Source organism: Colobus angolensis, unplaced genomic scaffold, assembly GCF_000951035.1.
Source record: "Colobus angolensis palliatus isolate OR3802 unplaced genomic scaffold, Cang.pa_1.0 Scaffold188, whole genome shotgun sequence".
NCBI lineage: Eukaryota > Metazoa > Chordata > Mammalia > Primates > Cercopithecidae > Colobus > Colobus angolensis.
Window position 1 is genome coordinate 4,215,214 of NW_012115021.1, and position 19,975 is coordinate 4,235,188.

The 19,975-nt window shown below is 41.0% G+C and overlaps 1 protein-coding gene across 2 annotated transcripts in view; it reads right to left on the reverse strand.

Annotated features, from left to right (window-relative positions):
• Positions 1 to 19,968, reverse strand: part of REPS2 (RALBP1 associated Eps domain containing 2) — a 200,979-nt gene extending 181,011 nt beyond the window's left edge. For both annotated transcript variants that reach the window (XM_011940240.1, XM_011940239.1), the window contains exon 1: positions 19,912 to 19,968. The gene's annotated coding sequence lies outside the window, so the exon portion shown is untranslated. The remainder of the gene's footprint in view (positions 1 to 19,911) is intronic.
• Positions 19,969 to 19,975: the final 7 nt, after the last annotated feature.

The window sequence follows — 19,975 nt, forward strand, 5'->3', positions numbered from 1 at the left end:
AATCCCAGCATTTTGGGAGGCCGAGGCAGGTGGATCACCTGAGGTCAGGAGTTTGAGACCAGCCTGACCAACATGGTGAGACCCCATCTCTACTAAAAATACAAATAATTAGCTGGGTGTGGTGGCACACGCCTGTAGTCCCAGCTACTCAGGAGGCTGAGACAGGAGAATCACTTGAACCCAGGGGGCAGAGGTTGCGGTGAGACTAGATCACGCCACTGCACTCCAGCCTGGGCGATAGAGAGAGATTCCGTCCAGGAAAGAAAAAAAAAAAAAAGTGGGAAAACGAGACAAAGGAGAAAACCTTTTAAAAAATAATAATAATTGCAAGAATGTTCTAGATTTGATTATGGTGAGTATATTAATCCAACCTGATGAATGTAGAAGATGTAATCTTAACCATATGCAAGATTTATTAAATTAAAATATTACAATCAGTCCAGGTGGCTTAGTTCAGATTATTAAACTGTCAATATTTATATGCTGGCTGAAAGCCCAAAAGTAGAAAGTAATATAGTTAAAAATAAAGAGGGTTATAATTACTAGGAAATATAATTCCTGATCTAGCAAAGGAAGCACACTAACTAACAAAATGATAAAATTCATTACTCTCCCTCATTTGGAAAGGGTTATGATTATTATGAAAACCAATATGGGTACGGGAAGAGCTGAAATCAAGTATATTTGCGATATGCCATAGTACATGAAACCAAGCTTATGACAAGAGAAACGTTTAGTGGAAGAAAGAAAAATATATTGCATACCAAAAGAAAATTCATATACATATGAACCTTTACATAAATCCAATCTGTTTATATATTTTTTGAGACAGGGTCTCACTCTGTCACCCAGGCTGGAGCACAATGGTGTGATCACGTCTCCCTCCAGTCTTTACCTCCCAGGCTCAAGCAATCCTCCCACTTTAGCCTCCCAAGTAGCTGGGACACCAGCGTGCACCATCACACCTCGCTAATTTTTGTAGAGCTAGGTCTCACTGTGTTGCCCAGGCTGATCTTGAACTCCGGCTCAAGTGATCATCCCACCTTGGCCTCTCAAAATGCTGGGATTACAGGCATAAGCTATGACACCTGACCAATCTGCTATTACTATTGAGGACCATCTGCCATTCTAGATATAGAAGAATATAGAGAAAGGATTGGCAAACTTTTTCTTAGGGTCTGGGAGCTATATGGTCTCTATTACAACTACTCGACTCCGCCACTCTAGTTCAAAAGCAGCCATACCAATATGGAAACAAATGAATGTGGCTGTGTTCCAATAAAACTGTTTATGGAAACCGAAATTTAAATTTCACGTAATTTTCACATCACAAATTATTCTTTTTATTTTTTCCCAACCATTTAAAACTGCAGAAACCATTCTTAGCTTATAAAACATACAAAAAATGGGTGGCAGGATGAATTTGGCCCACAGGCTGAATTGTGTCAACTCCTGATAGAAGAATGCTTTCAATATGAAGAACACTTCAACACTAAGCAAGTCTTCCAATACAGAAGAATATTTACTCACCAGAAACAGAAAGGCATGCTAACAGTACGACCCATCTGGGAAATAGTCACAAAAACTGTCAAGAATGTTTACAGGAATAAATGAGTTAATACACAAAATGTTCTAAAAGTAGCATTGGACACCCAGCAAACCACTCAACACTTGATTCTGATATTATTAGTAGCAAGATATCCATACTGACTCCAACAGAAAAGACAAAGGCAATCGCTGCATTTCTGCAGTAGCACCACGCATGTCAGAACTAGAGCTGCAGATGAAGCATCCCTAATCTGAAATCCAAAATGCTCCAAAATGTGAAAGTTTTTGAGTGCTGACATGAGGTCACAAAAGAAAAAATCCATACCTGACCTCATGTGACAGGTCATAGTCAAAACACAGTCGAAACTTTGTTTCATGCACAAACTTATTTAAAATATTGTATAAAATTACCTTTAGGCTATGTGTATAAGGTATATATAAAACACGAATGAATTTCGTGTTTAGACTTGGGTCCCATCCCCAAGATATCTCATTATGTAAATGCAAATATTCCAAAGTCTGAAAAAATCCAAAATCCAAAACACTTCTGGTACCAAGCATTTCAGATATGGGATACTCAAACTGTATTACTTTTAGGTCTCAAATTTCCAGCTGTGGTATTTTCTTAAGAGGGTCTCTCAAATTCTCAAAGCTAGAATAAATTTCATTTCAGTAGCAGGAAGCCGTTATTTACTCATTACAATTAAATCAATACTCATTTTGATAAGCAGAAGAAAGGTGAGACAATGATGACAAAATGTTTGAGAGTTACTGCTCTAAGAAATTGCCCAAAGGATTTTTCAAAGGAAAAATTAAGATTTGCGTCAGATTCTATCCTTGGCTACATGTGTGAATTCAATACTAAAAGCAACATGGAAATCTGACCTTTCCCAAGGAACTGTTCCACCTAAGAACCTACAAGAAATTCAGATTTGATTAACAGCTCAGAGCTCATCTCTTCCACCTGACCACTTCCTACTTCTTGGTTTATAAGTAAGAGGTGCTTAGGAAGAACCACGTGTTCAAGAATGGGAAAATTATCCCTACCAGCCCCCCAGCACAACCTTGTGCTGCACACCCTGACACAAAGAGTAGAGAAGCCGTTTACTTATTACAGTGAGAGGTGGCTTCAATCATCATATTGACCTGACCTGCAAAGGAAGGCTTGTAATTCATAATTAAACAGAACACCACTGCCTGCCTTTTCCAGATAAAATTACATTTTGAGAGACAAAAAAACTAATACTCATTTTGATTTCACAACTTTAAACAAAGGAATGTTGGGAAACCATTCTTGACAAGGCAGCCTACTATACATTCACCCAACCACCTGTCACTAACATCATTCTCAAACACAAAGGGCTATTTTTATGTAGTACATTACCGAGGTAGATAATATCCCATTGCCATAGCAACAAGTTTTCCAGAAGATATGTTAACCCATGAAGAATGCAAAACAGAACAAAGCTATTTCTTTGCATTTGCCTTTAAAATATATGAAGAGGATTGTAAGATTTTTAAGGCATGGTTTGCTCAATAGAGCCTTAGTGGATTTGAGCAATGTATAAAGAAATCCCAGGCCGGGCGTGGTGGCTCAAGCCTGTAATTCCAGCACTTTGGGAGACCGAGACAGGTGGATCACGAGGTCAGGAGATCCAGACCATCCTGGCTAACACGGTGAAACCCCATCTCTACTAAAAAATATGAAAAACTAGCCGGGCGAGGTGGCGGGTGCCTATAGTCCCAGCTACTCGGGAGGCTGAGGCAGGAGAATGGCATAAACCCGGGAGGCGGAGCTTGCAGTGAGCCGAGATGGCGCCACTACACTCCAGCCTGGGCAACAGAGCGAGAATCTGTCTCAAAAAAAAAAAAAAAAAATTCCTTAGGCCATTGACCACTGCCTATGAAAAAAGAAGAAAGAAAAAAAGAAAAAGAAAACAAATAGAACAAATCCTGAATGTATACATATACACATACAGCTATTTTTTAATCTTTTTTTATTTAAGAGACAGGGTCTCACTCTGTCACCCAGGCTGGAGTACAGTGGTGCAATTGCAGCTCACTGCAGCCTCGACCTCCCGGGCTCAAGCAATCCTCTTGCCTCAGCCTCCCGAGTAGCTGGAATCACAGTCATGCACCACCACACACCGCTAATTTTCAAACACATTGTTGGAGAGGCGGGTTTCTCACTATGTTGCCCAGGCTGGTCTTAAACTCCTGGCCTCAAGCAACCCTCCTACCTCAGTCTCCCAAAATGCTGGGATTACAGGCATGAACCACCATGCCTGGCCTGGCCCACATATAGCTATTTTTATGGCATAACTTTAACGTGTATGACATGATGTTTTGATATACATGTCCATAGTGAAATGATTACTACCAGTTAGCAATCTGACATACTCATCATCTTCCATAGTTACCTTTGTAGGGAGAAGAGGTAAGAGCACCTAAAATCTACTCTTAGCACATTTTCCATATACAATACAATATTATTAACTACAGTCCTCCTGCTGTACATCTCTAGACTTATTAGGCCTACATCACTGCAAGTTTGTTCACTTTGACCTACATCGCCCCATTTCCTCCCCATTCCCACCCTTGATAACCATGGTTCTATTCTGTTTCTATATATTTGACTCTTTTTTTCAGGTTCTAGATAAAAAAGATTATGCAGTATTTTTCCTTCTGTGTCTCACTTATTTTACTTAGCATAAGTTCATCCATGTTGTCACAAATAGCAGGATTATCCTTTTTTAAGGTTAAATAATATTCTGTCATCTGTGCATGTGCGTGTGTATGCCATGATATTTTTAGCCACTCATCCATCAACAGTCACTTAAATTGTTTCCATATCTTGGCTACTGTGAATAATGCTGCAATGAACACAGGAGTGTAGACATCTCTTTGACACACTGACTTCATTTCCTTTAGGTACATACCCAGCAGAGGAACTGCTGGATCATATGGTAGTTCTACTTTTAATTTTTTCAGGAACTTCTATACCGTTTTCCATAATGGTTGTACCAATCTACGAAAGTATAAAAGGGTTCTCTTTTCTCCACACCCTAACATTTGTTATCTGTTGTCTTTCTAATAGCCATTCTAAAAGGTGTGAGCTGATATCTCATAGTGGTTCTGATTTCCATTTCCCTGATGATTAGTGATATTGAGTACCTTTTCATAACCTGTATGGCTTCTTTGGGAAAATGAATAATCAAGTCCTTTGCCTATTTTTCAATCGGGTTATTTGTTTTCTTACCATTGAGTTCTGGGAGTTCCTTATACATTTTTGATATTAACTCCTTATATATGTTAATATCCTTTGATATTTACTTTAATATCCTTTGATATTAACATATATATAGATATATAGATATATAGATATCTGTGTGTCACAAATATTTTCTCCTAATCCATAGGCTGTCCTTTTATTTGCGGATTGTTCCCTTTGTCATGCAGAAGCTTTTTAGTTTGATGTAGCACCACTTGTTTATTTTTGCTTTTGTTGCCCGTGCTTTTGGTGTGATGTCCAAAAAATCATTGCCAAGGCCAATATCAAGGAGCTTTTCCCCTATGTTTTCCAGGGGAAACTTCTTCTAGGAGTTCAATGGTTTGAGTTATTAACATTTAGGTCTTCTCTTCCATTTTGAGATTTTGTTGTATATTTTAAAAACACATTTTGAGTTGATTTTTGTATATAAGCATCCAGCTTCATTCTTTTGCCTGTGAATAGCCAGTTTTCCCGATATCATTTATTGAAGAGACTATCCTTTCCCCACTGTGTCTCCTCGGTGGCCTTGTCAAAAATTAGTTGACTGTGTATACTTGGGTTTATTTCTCGGATCTCTGTTCTATTCTATTCATCTATATGTCTGTTTTTATGCCAGGATATACTATCTTGATTTCTACTGCTTCATACTGTATTATAATCTGAAATAAGGAAGTGTGATGCCTCCAACCTTGTTTTTCTTTCTCAAGACTGTTTTGGCTGGCCGGGCGCGGTGGCTCACGCCTGTAATCCCAGCACTTTGGGAGGCCAAGGTAGGTGCATCACGAGGTCAGGAGATCGAGACCATCCTGGCTAACACAGTGAAACCCTGTCTCTACTAAAAATACAAAAAATTAGCCGGGCGTGGTGGCGGGCACCTGTAGTCCCAGCTACTCGGGAGGCTGAGGCAGGAGAATGGCATCAATCCAGGAGGCAGAGCTTGCAGTGAGCCAAGATTGCACCACTGCACTCCAGCCTGGGCGACAGAGCAAGACTCCGTCTCAAAAAAAAAAAAAAAAAAAAAAGATTGTTTTAGCTATTCTAGGTCTTTTGTCATACCATATGAATTTTAGAATTGTTTTTTCTATTTCTATGAAAAATGCCATTGGTATTTTGAAAGGGATTGCATTAAACCTGTATATTGTTTTGGGTAGTGTGGACAATTTAACACTATTAATTTTTCCAATGCATAAACATGGGATATCTTTCCAATTTTTTGTGTCTTCAATTTCTTTATCAATATTTTATAATGTTGAATGTACAGATGTTTCACTTCCTTCATTACATGTATTCCTAAGTATTTTATAATTTTTATGCTATCATAAATGGGACAGTTTTCTTGATTTCTTTTTCAAATAGACTATTACTGGTGCAAAGAAATGTAACTGATTTTTGTATGCTGATTTTGTATCCTGCAAGTTTACTGAACTCATTTTTTAGTTTTAAGAGGACTTTTGTGGAGTCCAGGGTTTTCTACATATAGGATCATGACATTTACAAACAGGGATAATTTTACTTCTTCTTTTCCAATTTAGATGCCTTTTATCTCTTTTCATTGTCTGGTAGCTCATGTTAGTACTTCCAGTGCTGTGTTGAATAAAAGTGGCAAGAGTGGGCATCCTTGCTTTGCACCGGATCTTAGAAAAAAAGCTTTCAGTTTTCCCCCACTGATTATGATATTAGCTGTGGACTCTACATAAATGGTCTTTAATGTGTTGAGGAAATTCCCTTTTAAACCTATTTTGTCGAAAATGTTTAACACAAAAGGCTGTTGAACTTTGTCAAATGCTATTTCTACATGTATTGAAATGATCATGGGTTGTTCTCTTTTTTTTTTTTTTCTTTAGAGACAGGGTCTCGCTGTGCTGACAAGCCTGGAGTGCAGTGGCACAATCAGTGCTCACTGCAGCCTCAAACTTCTCGGCTCCAGTGATCCTCCTGCCTCAGCCTCCCAAGTAGCAGACACTACAGGTACATGCCACTATACCCACCTCATTTTTTTTTATTTTTTGTAGAGACAGTATCTCACTATGTTGCCCAGGCTGGTCTTGAACTCCTGGCCTCAAACAATCCTCCCACCTCAGCTTCTCAAAGTGTTGGGATTATAGGTGTGAGCCACCACACCTGGCTTGTTTTTTATCTCTTATTTTGGTAATGTGGCGTATTACAGTGATTGTTTTATATACATTAAACCAATCTTGCATCTCAGGGATAAGTGCCACTTTGGTTACGGTGTATAATCTTTGTGAGGTGTTGTTAAATTTGGTCTACTAGTATTTTATTTAGGATTTTTGCATATATGTTCATCAGACATACTGACCTATGGTTTTCTCCTCTTATGGTATCTTGGTATCTTTTGTCTGGCTTTGAAATGAGGGTGATGCTGGCCTCAAAAAATGAGTTTGGAAGTATTCTCTCTAATTCTGTTTTTTGGAAGAGTTTAAGAAAGATTAGTATTATCTCTTCTTTGAATGTTTTGTAGAATTCAGCCATGAAGCCATCTGGTCCCAGGCTTTTACTTTTCAGGAGCGCATATAGCTATTTTTGGGTAAGGAAGAATTGCTACAGAAATCGTATCCTATTGGGAAAGAAAAAGCAAAACTAATGCTTAGCCATACCCCCAAACATTATAAAACACTCTCTACTGCCTTGAATTTATCTCCATTCCCATAGCAACCTTTCCCACCATATGCAGCTATTCCTAGCAGAATCTGTAAGAGGGTCACTCCATTGTTGTATGTTTTCCAGTGTCATGAATAAGGACAAACACTCCAACTCGTGGAAAGCCTCACTCTGACCAAAAAGCATACATACGGGCTGGGTGTAGTGGCTCACATCTGTATTCCTAGCACTTCTGGAGGCCAAAGTGGGAGGATCACTTGAGCCCAGGAGTGAGGCCAACCAGGGGAATATAGTGAGACCCTGTCTCTACAAAAAAATTAAAAACCAGCCGAGCATGGTGGTACATGCCTGTGGTCCCAGCTACCTGGGGGGGCCTGGGTGGGAGGACCACTTAAGCCCAGGAGGTAGAGGCTGCAGTGAGCTGTGATGGTGCCACTGTGCTCCAGCCTGGGTGACAGAACAAGATCCTGTCTCAAAATAAATAAAAGTATACACACACACATACTTCCATATCCAAATGCAAACAGACAACCCCACATTCCTCAAGGCTTCCTTGGAGAAATAGGAAGAATCTCAGATTAACCAGTCACTCCTATTCAGCCCTCTCTTCTCCTTCATGGAGGTCTGTATCCCCAGGCTCTTTCCGGCACAAAAAGACTTCCATTGCTCCTATCACTGGCCATGGCACATCCTCCCTAGGATCCAGGGTAGTGTTTCCCACTCCTGCTCATAGCCTGTGCTGGCTGTTGCTCTATTTGCCCCCTAGAACCACTCTCAGGCCTTTTCATCCACTCAGCCCAAGAGGCTAACCTCGATAAGCTTCAACACCCAGGCTCTGTTGCCTCTGGCTTCTAGTTGGGCTAGAACAATGAAAGGCATTGCAGCAAATCAGAGGGCAGGAAACAGAAATTGGTTACTTCTCCCCCATCCCCTCATCCCATTAGCCCCTCTCTGGCCATAGTTCTAGCAAAGGCTGTATTCTTTCATGACTATTGTTCCTGTAGAGGGAGTACTTTTCACAGCTCCAGCAACGACATTCCCTCCCTTTGCCCCTCTAGGTCTAGGGATGGCAATAGCTTCCTGCTGCTAGTCCCTTCATGCCTCAACATTCCTGTTTTCACCAAAACCCTTTGAGCATGCCATTTCCTGTGGGCCCCTGAGTGATACACAGCCTTATCCCAATTTCCGATGGCTTCCTTGGTTTCAAAGTTTGATCAGTTATCTTTGACGCTAGACTGTCTATGTTCTGCTTCACCATGCCACAGAAGCTTCTTAGAAATGATCCAAGTCCTTTACTCAGACACATGCCCATGGAATCACCTCATTTAAGCAAGAATTCCAGCATTTACACAGAATCGCTATGAAAGCAATAGCCTCTCAATTGAGATATCATCAGGAAACTCCCGTTTTTACATCCTTTTTCAGTCTGTCTCCTCAATTAAGACTGAGATTCAACCCATATATATTATGAAAGGTATTTCAAGAAGTCACTTTTATCTATGTGACCTTGGGCAAGTAAGTGAACCTCAGTGCCTCAGCTTTTGCTGTCTTCAAAATGGGGATGATGCAATCACTATCTTATGGTTTAGTTGTGAGAATTAAATGACAAACATTTTACAAAGTATATGATAAAACCAAATACATGGTATTCAGTGAATAAATGTCGGTTGCTACCATGGTTGTTATCATCATATATGTAGAACTAAATTGTTCCCCCAGGAGACATCTGACAATGTCTGGAAACATTTTTTGTTGTCACAATCACAAGAATAGCTACTGGCATCTTGTGGGTAGAGACCAGGAATGTTACTTGACAACCTACAATGCACAGGACAGTCCTCCACAACAAAGAATGCTACAGCCCCAAAGTGTCAGTCATGCTGAGACTAAAACATCTTGATCTAGAACAAAGAATAAAAGAGACTTGAACATCCACATGCTAAATTTTACATGCTTTACTCAGTATTGGGACTATAAGGGTACCAGAGAGTACGCAAAGGAGAGGAGTTAAAACATTTTAAAATAATTTTAAAGAAAGCCAAAAAAAAAAAAAAAAAAACTCAAAAAGCAAGAGCACACCAAACACCTCCAAGGGCAAAAAACTGTTGCTGTATCATCATCTGTTTTTTACAAGGCTGACTCTGAAGTAAGGGAGAGACAAAGAGATTACTGTATTAAATATGTTCTTTTGAAGGCAGGCATGGGGCAAGCACTACATATCTCAGAAGGTCTGCACTTAAGAAACAACCTTTTTTTTTTTTTTTGAAACAGAATCTCGCCTCTGTCGCCTAGACTGGAGTACAGTGGCACAATCTTGACTCACTGCAACCTCTACCTCCCAGATTCAAGCAATTCTCCTGCCTCGGCCTACCAAGTAGCCAGGACTACAAGCACATGACACCAAGCCCGGCTAATTTTTGTATTTTTTGCAGAGACAAGGTCTCCCTATTTTACCCAGGTTGGCCTCAAACTCATGGCCTCAAGTGATTGGCCTACCTCAGCCTCCCAAAGTGCTGTAATTACAGGCGTGAGACATGCACTTGGCCAAAAACAACAATTCTTAATTGCTGGCATTTATGGGATTCACTTTAATTAGTTGGAAAATTAACACAGGTGAAACATTTAATTACCTACCTCCAGGAGACTGAACCAAAGTATTTTTCTTGTAAACCAGTGGCAAAGTGTTACAAATGAAATCAGTCAAAGTGAACATTTCCTACTAGCCTAGTGTTAATAATGGCCTCTCCTGGTTTTGAATGATATTATGAGGATGGCTGAGTTTCTCAAGTCTGTTAAAATGGCTTTTTTCTTCAGGTCTATGTTCTAGTCCAAGTCTCTGAAGTAGAGATAGCAGTAGTAAATAAAACAGGCCAAACAAGCAGCTGGCACTGGCCCCAGAGGGGCTTGTCCTTCCTCCTTTGCAGTGAAGCACAGCTGAGAGGGCCAGATAAAATGGTCAGGAGCAGAGCTCAGAGCCGGGACTGTAGGAACTGTCCCTGATGAGGTCTCAGAGGAAACAGCTGAGCATCCATTCACTCTGAGCTTCCTGCAGGACAGACTGGAGGAGGAGGGACTACAGCAGCCTGAGGGACTCTCACTCCTGACCATGGACTTGCCAGCAGCACTGCTGTCATTTGACTGAAAACAGTGAACCCTGTTGCCTAGGCAACATGGCAAAACCCCATTTCTACAAAAAATACAAAAATTAGCTGGGTGTGGTGGCATGCACCTGTAGTCCCGGCTACTTGGGAGGCTGAGATGGGAGGATCATTTGGGCCCAGGAGGCAGAGGCTGCAGTGAACCAAGATTGTGAAATTGCACTACAGCCTGGGTGACAGAGCAAGACCCTGTCTCAAAAAAAAAAAAAAAACTGCTGTGGTTTTTTGCTCACATGCATAATAGAAGGAAGTGCTCAATCTCAGTTGGGGGAAGGGCAGTTAGTTAAAAAAAAAAAAAAAAAAAAAAAAAAGATGTAGTTCTTTTCCACATCTAAATTCACAGACCCCTGAACTGACCCAGGCTGAGAAGGCCTGCTTTAGAGCACTGCGTGCAGGAGTAGCCAGGCAGGGCATTCGCATCTGCTTTTCCACCTTTTTTTCCCCTGCCTCCTACTAGTTAAGAGGAAAAACAATTGCCTAAAGACTAAAATTGAAACTACCTAAGAAGTTACATATTTGCCAGTTCTACTTAGGATGAATTATGCATGAAAATGTTTCTTAAAAAGATAAAGGAATTCTAAATTAGTGGCTGAGCAAAACATATGTATATTCTGGCCACAAAAAGGCTCAACAGAATAATTTTCTACTTCAGACAAATCCTGGAAAGCAAGTGTGGTGAAAAGATCCCAAGGTGTTCCCCACAAAATTCTCACCTCCTGGTATCTGTTCTTTTGTATAATCCCTCCCCTTGAGAGCAGACAGAACCTGTGACTTGCTTCTAACTAATGGACTATGACAAAGGTGATGGGATACCACTTGTCTGAGCTGACTGGAGAGAGACACTCTCCTGCTGGCCTTGAAGAAGCCAACAGCCATGCTGTGAATTGACTATGGAGAAAGCCATGTGGAGGGAACTGCAGGAGGCCTCGAAGTTGAGAGCCTCAGTTCTAAAATCACAAGGAACTGAATTCTGCAACCAAGTGTTGGACCTCCACAGAGGTCTCCGAGCTCCAGACACCTTGATTGTGGCTTTATGAAACTCTGAGCTGAGGACCCAGCTGAGCCATGTCCAGACTCCTGAGCCACAGAAACTGGGAGATAATAACTGTGTGCTGCTTTAAGCTGCTAAGTTTGTGGTTATTCATTATAGAGCAATAAATAACGAATGCAGCAACCAAGAGAGGGGGTGACCATCCCAGTTTGCCTAGGACTGTCTGAAGACTAAAGTTCCATGCCCCAGGAAACCCTTCAGTCCTGAGCACCCCAGGTTGATTAGTTGCCCACCAATAGATAAGTATGAATAATAGAATGCCATAAATACAAAACATGAGAAACTTGCCTATACGAAACAAATAGAAAGTTTGAAAAACCCTGGAAAGGAACCAAACCCTCTTTTTAAAGTTATAAATAGGCCAGGCGCGGTGGCTCACACCTGTAACCCCAGCACTTTGGGAGGCCACGGTGGGCGGATCACCTGAGGTCAGGAGTTCAAGACCAGCCTAGCCAATATAGCAAAACCCTGTCTCTACTAAAAAATATAAAAATTAGCCAGTCATGGTAGCGGGCACCTGTAGTCCCAGCTACTTGGGAGGCTGAAGCAGGGAGAATTGCTTGAATCTGGGAGGCGGAGGTTGCAGTGAGCCGAGCTTGTGCCACTGTACTCCAGCCTGGGCAACAAAGTAAGACTCTGTCTCAAAAAAAAAAAAGTTATAAATAATTAGCAAAACAACCCAAGATTTCCTCAAAACCAATTATCTACACCCTTAAAATAGACAGCCCCTACTTAGGGGTGTGAAACTAGAACAGTGTTCAAATCCATCTTGTATTCCTGGTCTTCAGTTGGTTACTTTTTCAATCTCCCTACAGGTTTCCCAACTATTCTAAATCAGTTCTCAAGCATGTCTATCTCCATGACAGCCAAAGGCTTGACAGTATCGAACCATTATCAGTCTTGCCATTTGACCATAGGCCACAGGTACCTTTTCTGGCCAACCTAAACCCCTGCATGTTTCCATTACCTTCTTCCCACCCTGGTTCCTTCCTTAAAGATAAGCCCTATGAACCATATGATATTTGAGACTTGCTTCAGGATAACAAAAGGGAGAGGGAACAAAGATAGAAATGTAGATGGAATGGAATTAACCATGCATTGATAGCTGTTGAGCCTAAGTGGCAAGTGCAGCAGGGTTTAATGCATTATTCTATCTACTTGCTTATTTAAGACGTTCCATTTTTAAAAAGATGAAAAATGGCAGGGTGTGGTGGCTCACACCTGTAACCTCAACACTCTGGGAGGCTGAGGCAGGAGATCACTTGAGCCCAAGAGTTTGACACCAGGCTGGGCAATATAATGAGACACCATCTCCACAACAAATTTTTAAAAAGAAAATTAGCCAGGCTTGGTGCTGCACACCTGTATTCCCAGCTACTCGGGACCTGAGGCAGGAAGATTGCTTGAGCCCAGGAGGTTGAGGCTACAGTGAGTCATGATCAGATTGCTGCATTCCAGTCTGGGTGACAGAGCAAGACCCTGTCTCAAAAAAGAAAAAAAAGATAAGAAAAAAGAAAGCCCATGAAAGTCAATTAATTAGCTCAAACATCCGCTAGCACAATCAAGAATATAAGTGTGCACTCTGCTATCTATGAAGGTGTTCTTAATTTTCATACACGTTTCGAACAGTCCCCCAGTCATGTGACATTCTATATAAATAAGGAAAAATGCCACCTACTTCCCTTCGGCATAAGGGTCTCTACTGCACTGTAACAATAAGTCATTGTAAACGTAAGTAGTAAAGATTTTTTAAAAGGAAACATAAATGAACTGAAGTTACATGTGTCAACAAGATGAATTCCAAAAACATAACAATGGGAGGAAAAGCAAGCTGCAGAGGGTTACACAGAATACAATATTCCTTAAGTTAAAAAGACATCCAAAATAATATATTTTTTAGTGATTTATATATACACAAATATATATATCCACATATACATACAATAAAAGTAGAAAGAAATCTTCAAATCATGCACACCAAGTTCAGGACTCTGGTAACCTCCAGGGTACGGAGGGAGGGGAATGGGACCAGAGAAGGGGACATAGGAAGCTTTCACTCTAGCTGGGCTGTTTTACTTATACGGAGTGGTGGATACACAGATATTTCTTGGGTAACTCTCTAGTTTTACATGCTTGAAATATTTTATTACAAAAGAGTCAACAAGTAACTGTTATGCAGAGGTACTCCTTTTAACCTGGCAATGGTTTAGCTCTGGTACTTCCTACATCTGCTGGCATTCATTCTCTTTTAGAAAAAAGTAACAGTCGATCTAAAACAGCATATAGTTAATCCTAGTTACGTGTGTGTGTTTGTTTCGGTCTGTTTGTTTGTTTTTGAGATGGAGTTTCACTCTTGTCCCCCAGGCAGGAGTGCAATGGCGTGATCTCAGCTCACTGCAACCTTCACCTCTCTGGTTCAAGCAATTCTCCTGCCTCAGCCTCCTGAGTAGCTGGGATTACAGGCATGCGCCACCACACCCAACTAATTTTTGTATTTTTAATAGAGATGGGGTTTCGCTATGTTGGCCAGGCTGGTTTCAAACTCCTGACTTCAGTTGATCCGCCCACCTCGGCCTCCCAAAGTGCTAGAATTACAGGCATGAGCTACCGTACCCAGCCCCTAGTTACTGTTTTAATATGCTGGCCTCTACTTCCCTAAAGTATAGTTATAAAATTATACGATCTAAAGATGTAAAAATATAAAGTTGTTTCATTTACATTTTTTAAAACTAGTTCTAGCTAATAATCTAGCAATGAGCGAAAGTTCACAAGAATTTGTCTTTTACCTATAATTTTCTTTAATGATTAAACAATTGCTTCAAAAAATCAGAAGACAGCCTTCAGAAGACTCCTCCCCAAAGGTGAGGGCACGCGCACAGATTTTTTAAATATTTCCTACTTCTCACAGCTTTGTTTTACTTATTTACCTCAATCAAAGCTGCTTAAACAATCAGACAACACTTATTGGGGTTTTTTTTAACCATTCAGTGATTTCCCTTGATATGGAAGCAACAGTGTTTTATAATTATTCCCCTTAATGTCCAAGAATTAACTACCATAAAAATGAAAACCAACATGGATGAAGCTGGAAACCATCATTCTCAGCAAACTAACACAGGAACAGAAAACCAAACACCGCATGTTCTCCCTCATAAGTGGGAGTTGAACAATGAGAACACATGGACACAGGGAGGGGAACATCACACGCTAGGGCCTATTGGGGGGTGCAGGGCTAGGGGAGGGATAGCATTAGGAGAAATACCTAATGTAGATGATGGGTTGATGGGTGCAGCAATCACCATGGCACATGTATACCTATGTAACAAAACTGCACATTCTCCAAGTGTATCCCAGAACTAAAGTATAATAAAAAAATTAATACAGATGAGATCTGGAGCATACGTGTACAATTACATAAGTCATGTATGTTTTACATGAGCATGGAAAGAAATGTAAAAAGATATGCACAAAATTGACTTTTTTATATATTCTTCTGTTACTTGGCTTTGAAAAAATAATGTTCTCATTTTTGAATTTTAAAAGAAAACTCCAATAAGATGTGTATATGTTAAAAATATTTTAAATGAAAACCAATTTTAATGATGACTTCGAATATACACAGCATTGCAAGAGACTGACACTATCCTAAAAGATAGATATTATAAAGTGGTCTGTTAATTCATTACATCAAATACAAAAATTGCTGCTTTAAGGTAGATATTTTATTTATTTATTTATTTATTTATTTATTTATTTATTTATTTATTTAATGAGACAGGGTCTGACTCTCTCACCCAGGCTGGGGTGCTGTGGTGTCATAATGGCTCATTGCAGCCTCAGACTCCTGGGCTCAAGGGATCCTCCCACCTCAGCCTCCAGAATAGCTGGGACTACAGGCATGCCCCAGAGAGAGGTAGGTAGAGGGTGTGTGTGTGTGTGTAGATGGGGTTTTGCCATCTTGCCCAGGCTAGTATTGAACTCCTGGGCTAAAGCAATCCTCCAGCCTCAGACTCCCAAAGTGCTGAGATTTACAGGTGTGAGCCACTGGGCCTGGCCATAGCCTATTTTAAAAGGTCTTTTGGTCTCTTTATAGAGTATTTATTTCCCTGTGCTGACTTATTTTAAGAGCAGGATTCTAGCACTAGGTGGAAAATGGCAGAATGGAACACTTTTAAATTAGAAAAAGAAAATATGTCTATGAACAGGTAATGGTTTTGTTTAGTATTTCAAGACAGAGCAACAAATGTTAGAGTAGTTGGTTTCCCAGGTTATGAAGTATTTTGTTGGTATTCAAAGGCCAGCATTTTACTAGAAGGCATAGTGTGTGGTGAGAATCAGGTCTCGGTTTGACAACGTATTTGGTTTGGGTTTGACAGGCTTATTTTACTTTATTTTGATACAGGGTTTTGCTCTGTTGCCTAGGCTGGAAAGCAATGGTGCGATCATAGCTCACTATAACCTTGAACTCCCAGACTCAAGCAATTCTCCTGCCTCAGCCTCCAGAGTAGCTAGGACTACAAGCGCATGCTACCGTGCCCGGCTATTTTATTTTGTGTAGAGACAGGGTCTCACTATGTTACCCAGGATGATCTCAAAGTCCTGGCCTCAAGCAATCCTCCCATCCTTGGCCTCCCAAAGCACTGGGACTACAGGCGTGTGCCACAGCACCAGGCTGACATTTTATTTTTGGATGTTATATTTCAAGTCTTTTCTCAACCAAATAAAAACTCTGAAGTGTAAAAACATTTGCATGGGAACATAAACTCCATGAAGACAGAGATTATGTTGGATTCACTATTATAACCTCAGCACCTAGGATAGTACCTGATATACATCAGAAACTCATATACGTTTTCCACCTAGTGCTAGAATCCTGCTGTTAAAATAAGTCAGCAAAGGAAAATAAATACTCTGTAAAGAGACCAATTCATTGCTGATGGGAATGCAAAATGGTACAACCACTTTGGAAGGCAGTTTGGCAGTTTCTTATAAAACTAAATATACTCTTACCATACAATCTAGCAATCATGCCCCCTTGCTATTTACCCAAATGAGTCAAAAGCTTATATCTTGCATGTAACAAAAAAGCCTACATACAGATGTTTATAACAGGTCTATCCATAATTGCCCAGACTTGGAAGCAACCAAGATATCCTTCAGTAGGTGAAATTGTAGTACATCCAGACAATGGAATATTATTCAGCACTATAAAGAAATGAGCCACCAAACCATAAAAAGACATGAAGGAATCTTAAGTGCATATTACTACATGAAAGAAGCCAATGTGAAAAGTCTATATACTGTATGACTCCAACTATATGACATTCTTAAAAAGGCAAAACTATGGAGACAGTAAAAAAAAAAAAATCAGTGATTGCCACATGTTAGTGGAGAGGGAGGGATGAATCGATAGAGCACAGATTTTTAGAGCAGTGAAACTATTCTGTATGATACTGCAATGGTAGATCCATGTCATTATACACAGAATGTACAACATCAAGAGTGAGCCCTAATATATAGACTTTGGGGAATAATGATGTGTCAATGTAGGTTCATTGATTGTAAAAACTCTATTATTCTGGTGTGGGATGTTGAGAGTAGGGAAAGCTACTGGTGTGTCAGCGCAGGGGATATATGGGTACTCTGCTAAATTTTGCTGTGAACCTAAAACTGCTCTGAAAAAAAAAATAGCCTATTAAAAAATATGTTAAGGCCGGACACGATGGCTCACGCCTGTAATCCAAGCACTTTGGGAGGTCAAGGTGGATGGATCACCTAAAGTCAGGAGTTCGAGACCAGCCTGGCCAACACAGCAAAAGGCTGTCTCTACCAAAAATGCAAAAATCAGCTGGGTGTGGTGGCATGCGCCTGTAGTCCCAGCTACTCGGGAGGCTGAGGCAGAAGAATCGCTTGAACAGGGGAGGCGGAGGTTGCAGTGAGCTGAGATCACACCACCGCACTCCAGCCTGGGCAACAGAACAAGACTCCATCTCAAAAAATAAATAAATAAATAATAAATATTTTTATAGACCATTTACTTGTGGTAAGACTGCAAGATTCTCATTCTTCCTGGAACATTATTATGGTAATCTTAATTGTATGCTTATTAAGAGGAAAACCTGGTTGTTACCATAGAAAATACCAGGGCTGGTTAGTGCCTCCAAGATTTGAGCAGTTATACCTGTCGGGGCACTTAAATCTCAACTTACAGGTTCCTGTTTAACAGGGAAAGGATAAAAACATCTATGTTTGTTTTAAAGAATGGCTAATACACTGATAGGGTAATACAAATTAAAGTGGATGGAGCATACACACACCACCACCACCACCACCAAAGTGATGGGTGAAAATCAGGGGTCTGCTGGTTGCTGACTTTGTTTGACTCTCTTAGGATTACATGTCCGGGATGTCTTCAACGTTCATTTTCACCTGTACCAAGAATAATGAGTTATGGTAATTTTGTTGGATTGAAGGGGGATGATGTGTTTTGCTTTGCTAGGCTGAATAAGGGAGCTTCAAGCTCTGAGAGATTTACTCCAAGCAATATTGTAGGGATGTCCCCTTTTGCCAGTATCTGAAGCAGTCTTTTGCAAGCAGATTTCAACCGGACATCAAAAATATAATCTCATTCACGCACAGGAACTGTGCCTTGGGTCCTTTTAAAACCATATGTACCTCAAGAAAGCATGGGTTCTAACATCAGGAAATCCTTCTTCCCAATTCCTAAGGAGGCATCAACCAACATATTCAGATTTATTATGCCCACCTCCTCTTATCTGATGCATTACTGACAACAAAATAAGCCTTAATAGGTACCCAGCTGTCACTTACTTGCTGCATAGCCTCAGTCAATTACTCCTTTTTCAGCTGGGAAGCAGTTACAGCATTGAATAAATGTATTATGCTCGGGAGTATTCTGAGGGCCTCAAGTAATAGTCATGGTTTGTGTTTTAAGACACTGACTTTCTCTTTACCTGATCCAGCTCAACTACTCGTCAGCAATGGCAGAACTGTCTGTATATCAAGGACTTTTTTAGGGACGAACAGCCATGCTAAGTTCTGTGAATACTAATTATATTTTCAGAAATCCCAAATTCAAAAGGGTGAAAGATTACAAAGTGTTTAAAGTTACGCTCACAAACATAGAGCAGTACAAACACTCTAGCAATAGAAAACGCAGTCTTAAGTAATTTCTTTAAAAATACGTATGAACACAATGACATTGCAAGTGAACCATAAAACCCTCAGTTCTCCTTTGAAACTAGATTTTAAAATACCACTCGCCACTCTAAATATTCCATTGGTGTTAATAACATTCATACTATTGCTTTTAGGAAAAGCTTCATTTCACGTTTTGAACCTGATATTAACAATCTTATCACCATGAAGTGCTGGTGACATGAAATGACAGACAAAGGCTTATCAATTAGTCTTTCTCCAAGCTCCAAGGAAAGCACAAAACAAACACAGCGCCTGGTATGTATCATCCCCTAGTCCTTTTCCAAGTATAGAACAGCCAAAAGGTGGTAGCTATGACACCCCTCACCTTTCAATTCTATTTCAAGTCCAAGTAATGATAGATGGGAAACTACAGCTGTTTCCCATGGTGGACTTCTGAAGTCCACCTCTAGCCTCAAATGGGAAATTTGGTTTTGACTTGACAAATGTCCTCTTGCAGTCCCATGTCCCTGTTCTGCAACTTGTCATTAAGGTTTTCGATTTAATATTAATATTTAGAAATATGGGCAATTACATATCGTAGATACGTATATATCACAACTACATAGAGAGGACAACATTCAGCCCTGGGCCTCGAACCCTACAGACACACACACCCTTCAGGTTCAAATCCCAGCAAGGCACCCCGACAGCCCACTCAGGAGAGGGAGGGGCAGGAGCAGCGAGCAGAGGTTAAACCAGGCAGCAGCCAAAACAAACACCACTTCCAGAAGAGGACAAACTTTGGGTCTGGGCGGCTGCAGAACCCCAGAAATGGCCGGGGGAGGGGAGGGAGTGTCAGACAGTCTCAGGGAAGGAAGATGGGGAGCGCGCACCCAGCACTGACTGGGAGAGGAGCTGAGCTGCGGAGGAGGCTGGTGTCCCCCGGGGACAAGGGCGTCGCCGCCATCCCCGGCTGCAGAGTTCTCTGACAACTGGCCGAGGCCTCCGGGTCCCTGGGGGCAGCCCTGTCGCCCCACTCGCAACCTCCGCCCCCGCAGACACTGCCCTACAGACCCTCAGGGACAGGAGGCGGAGGGACCCACCTGGTGCAGCGTCTCGGCTGGCAGCTGCGACGCCCGAAACAGGTCAGCCACGGGGCCGGCGGCT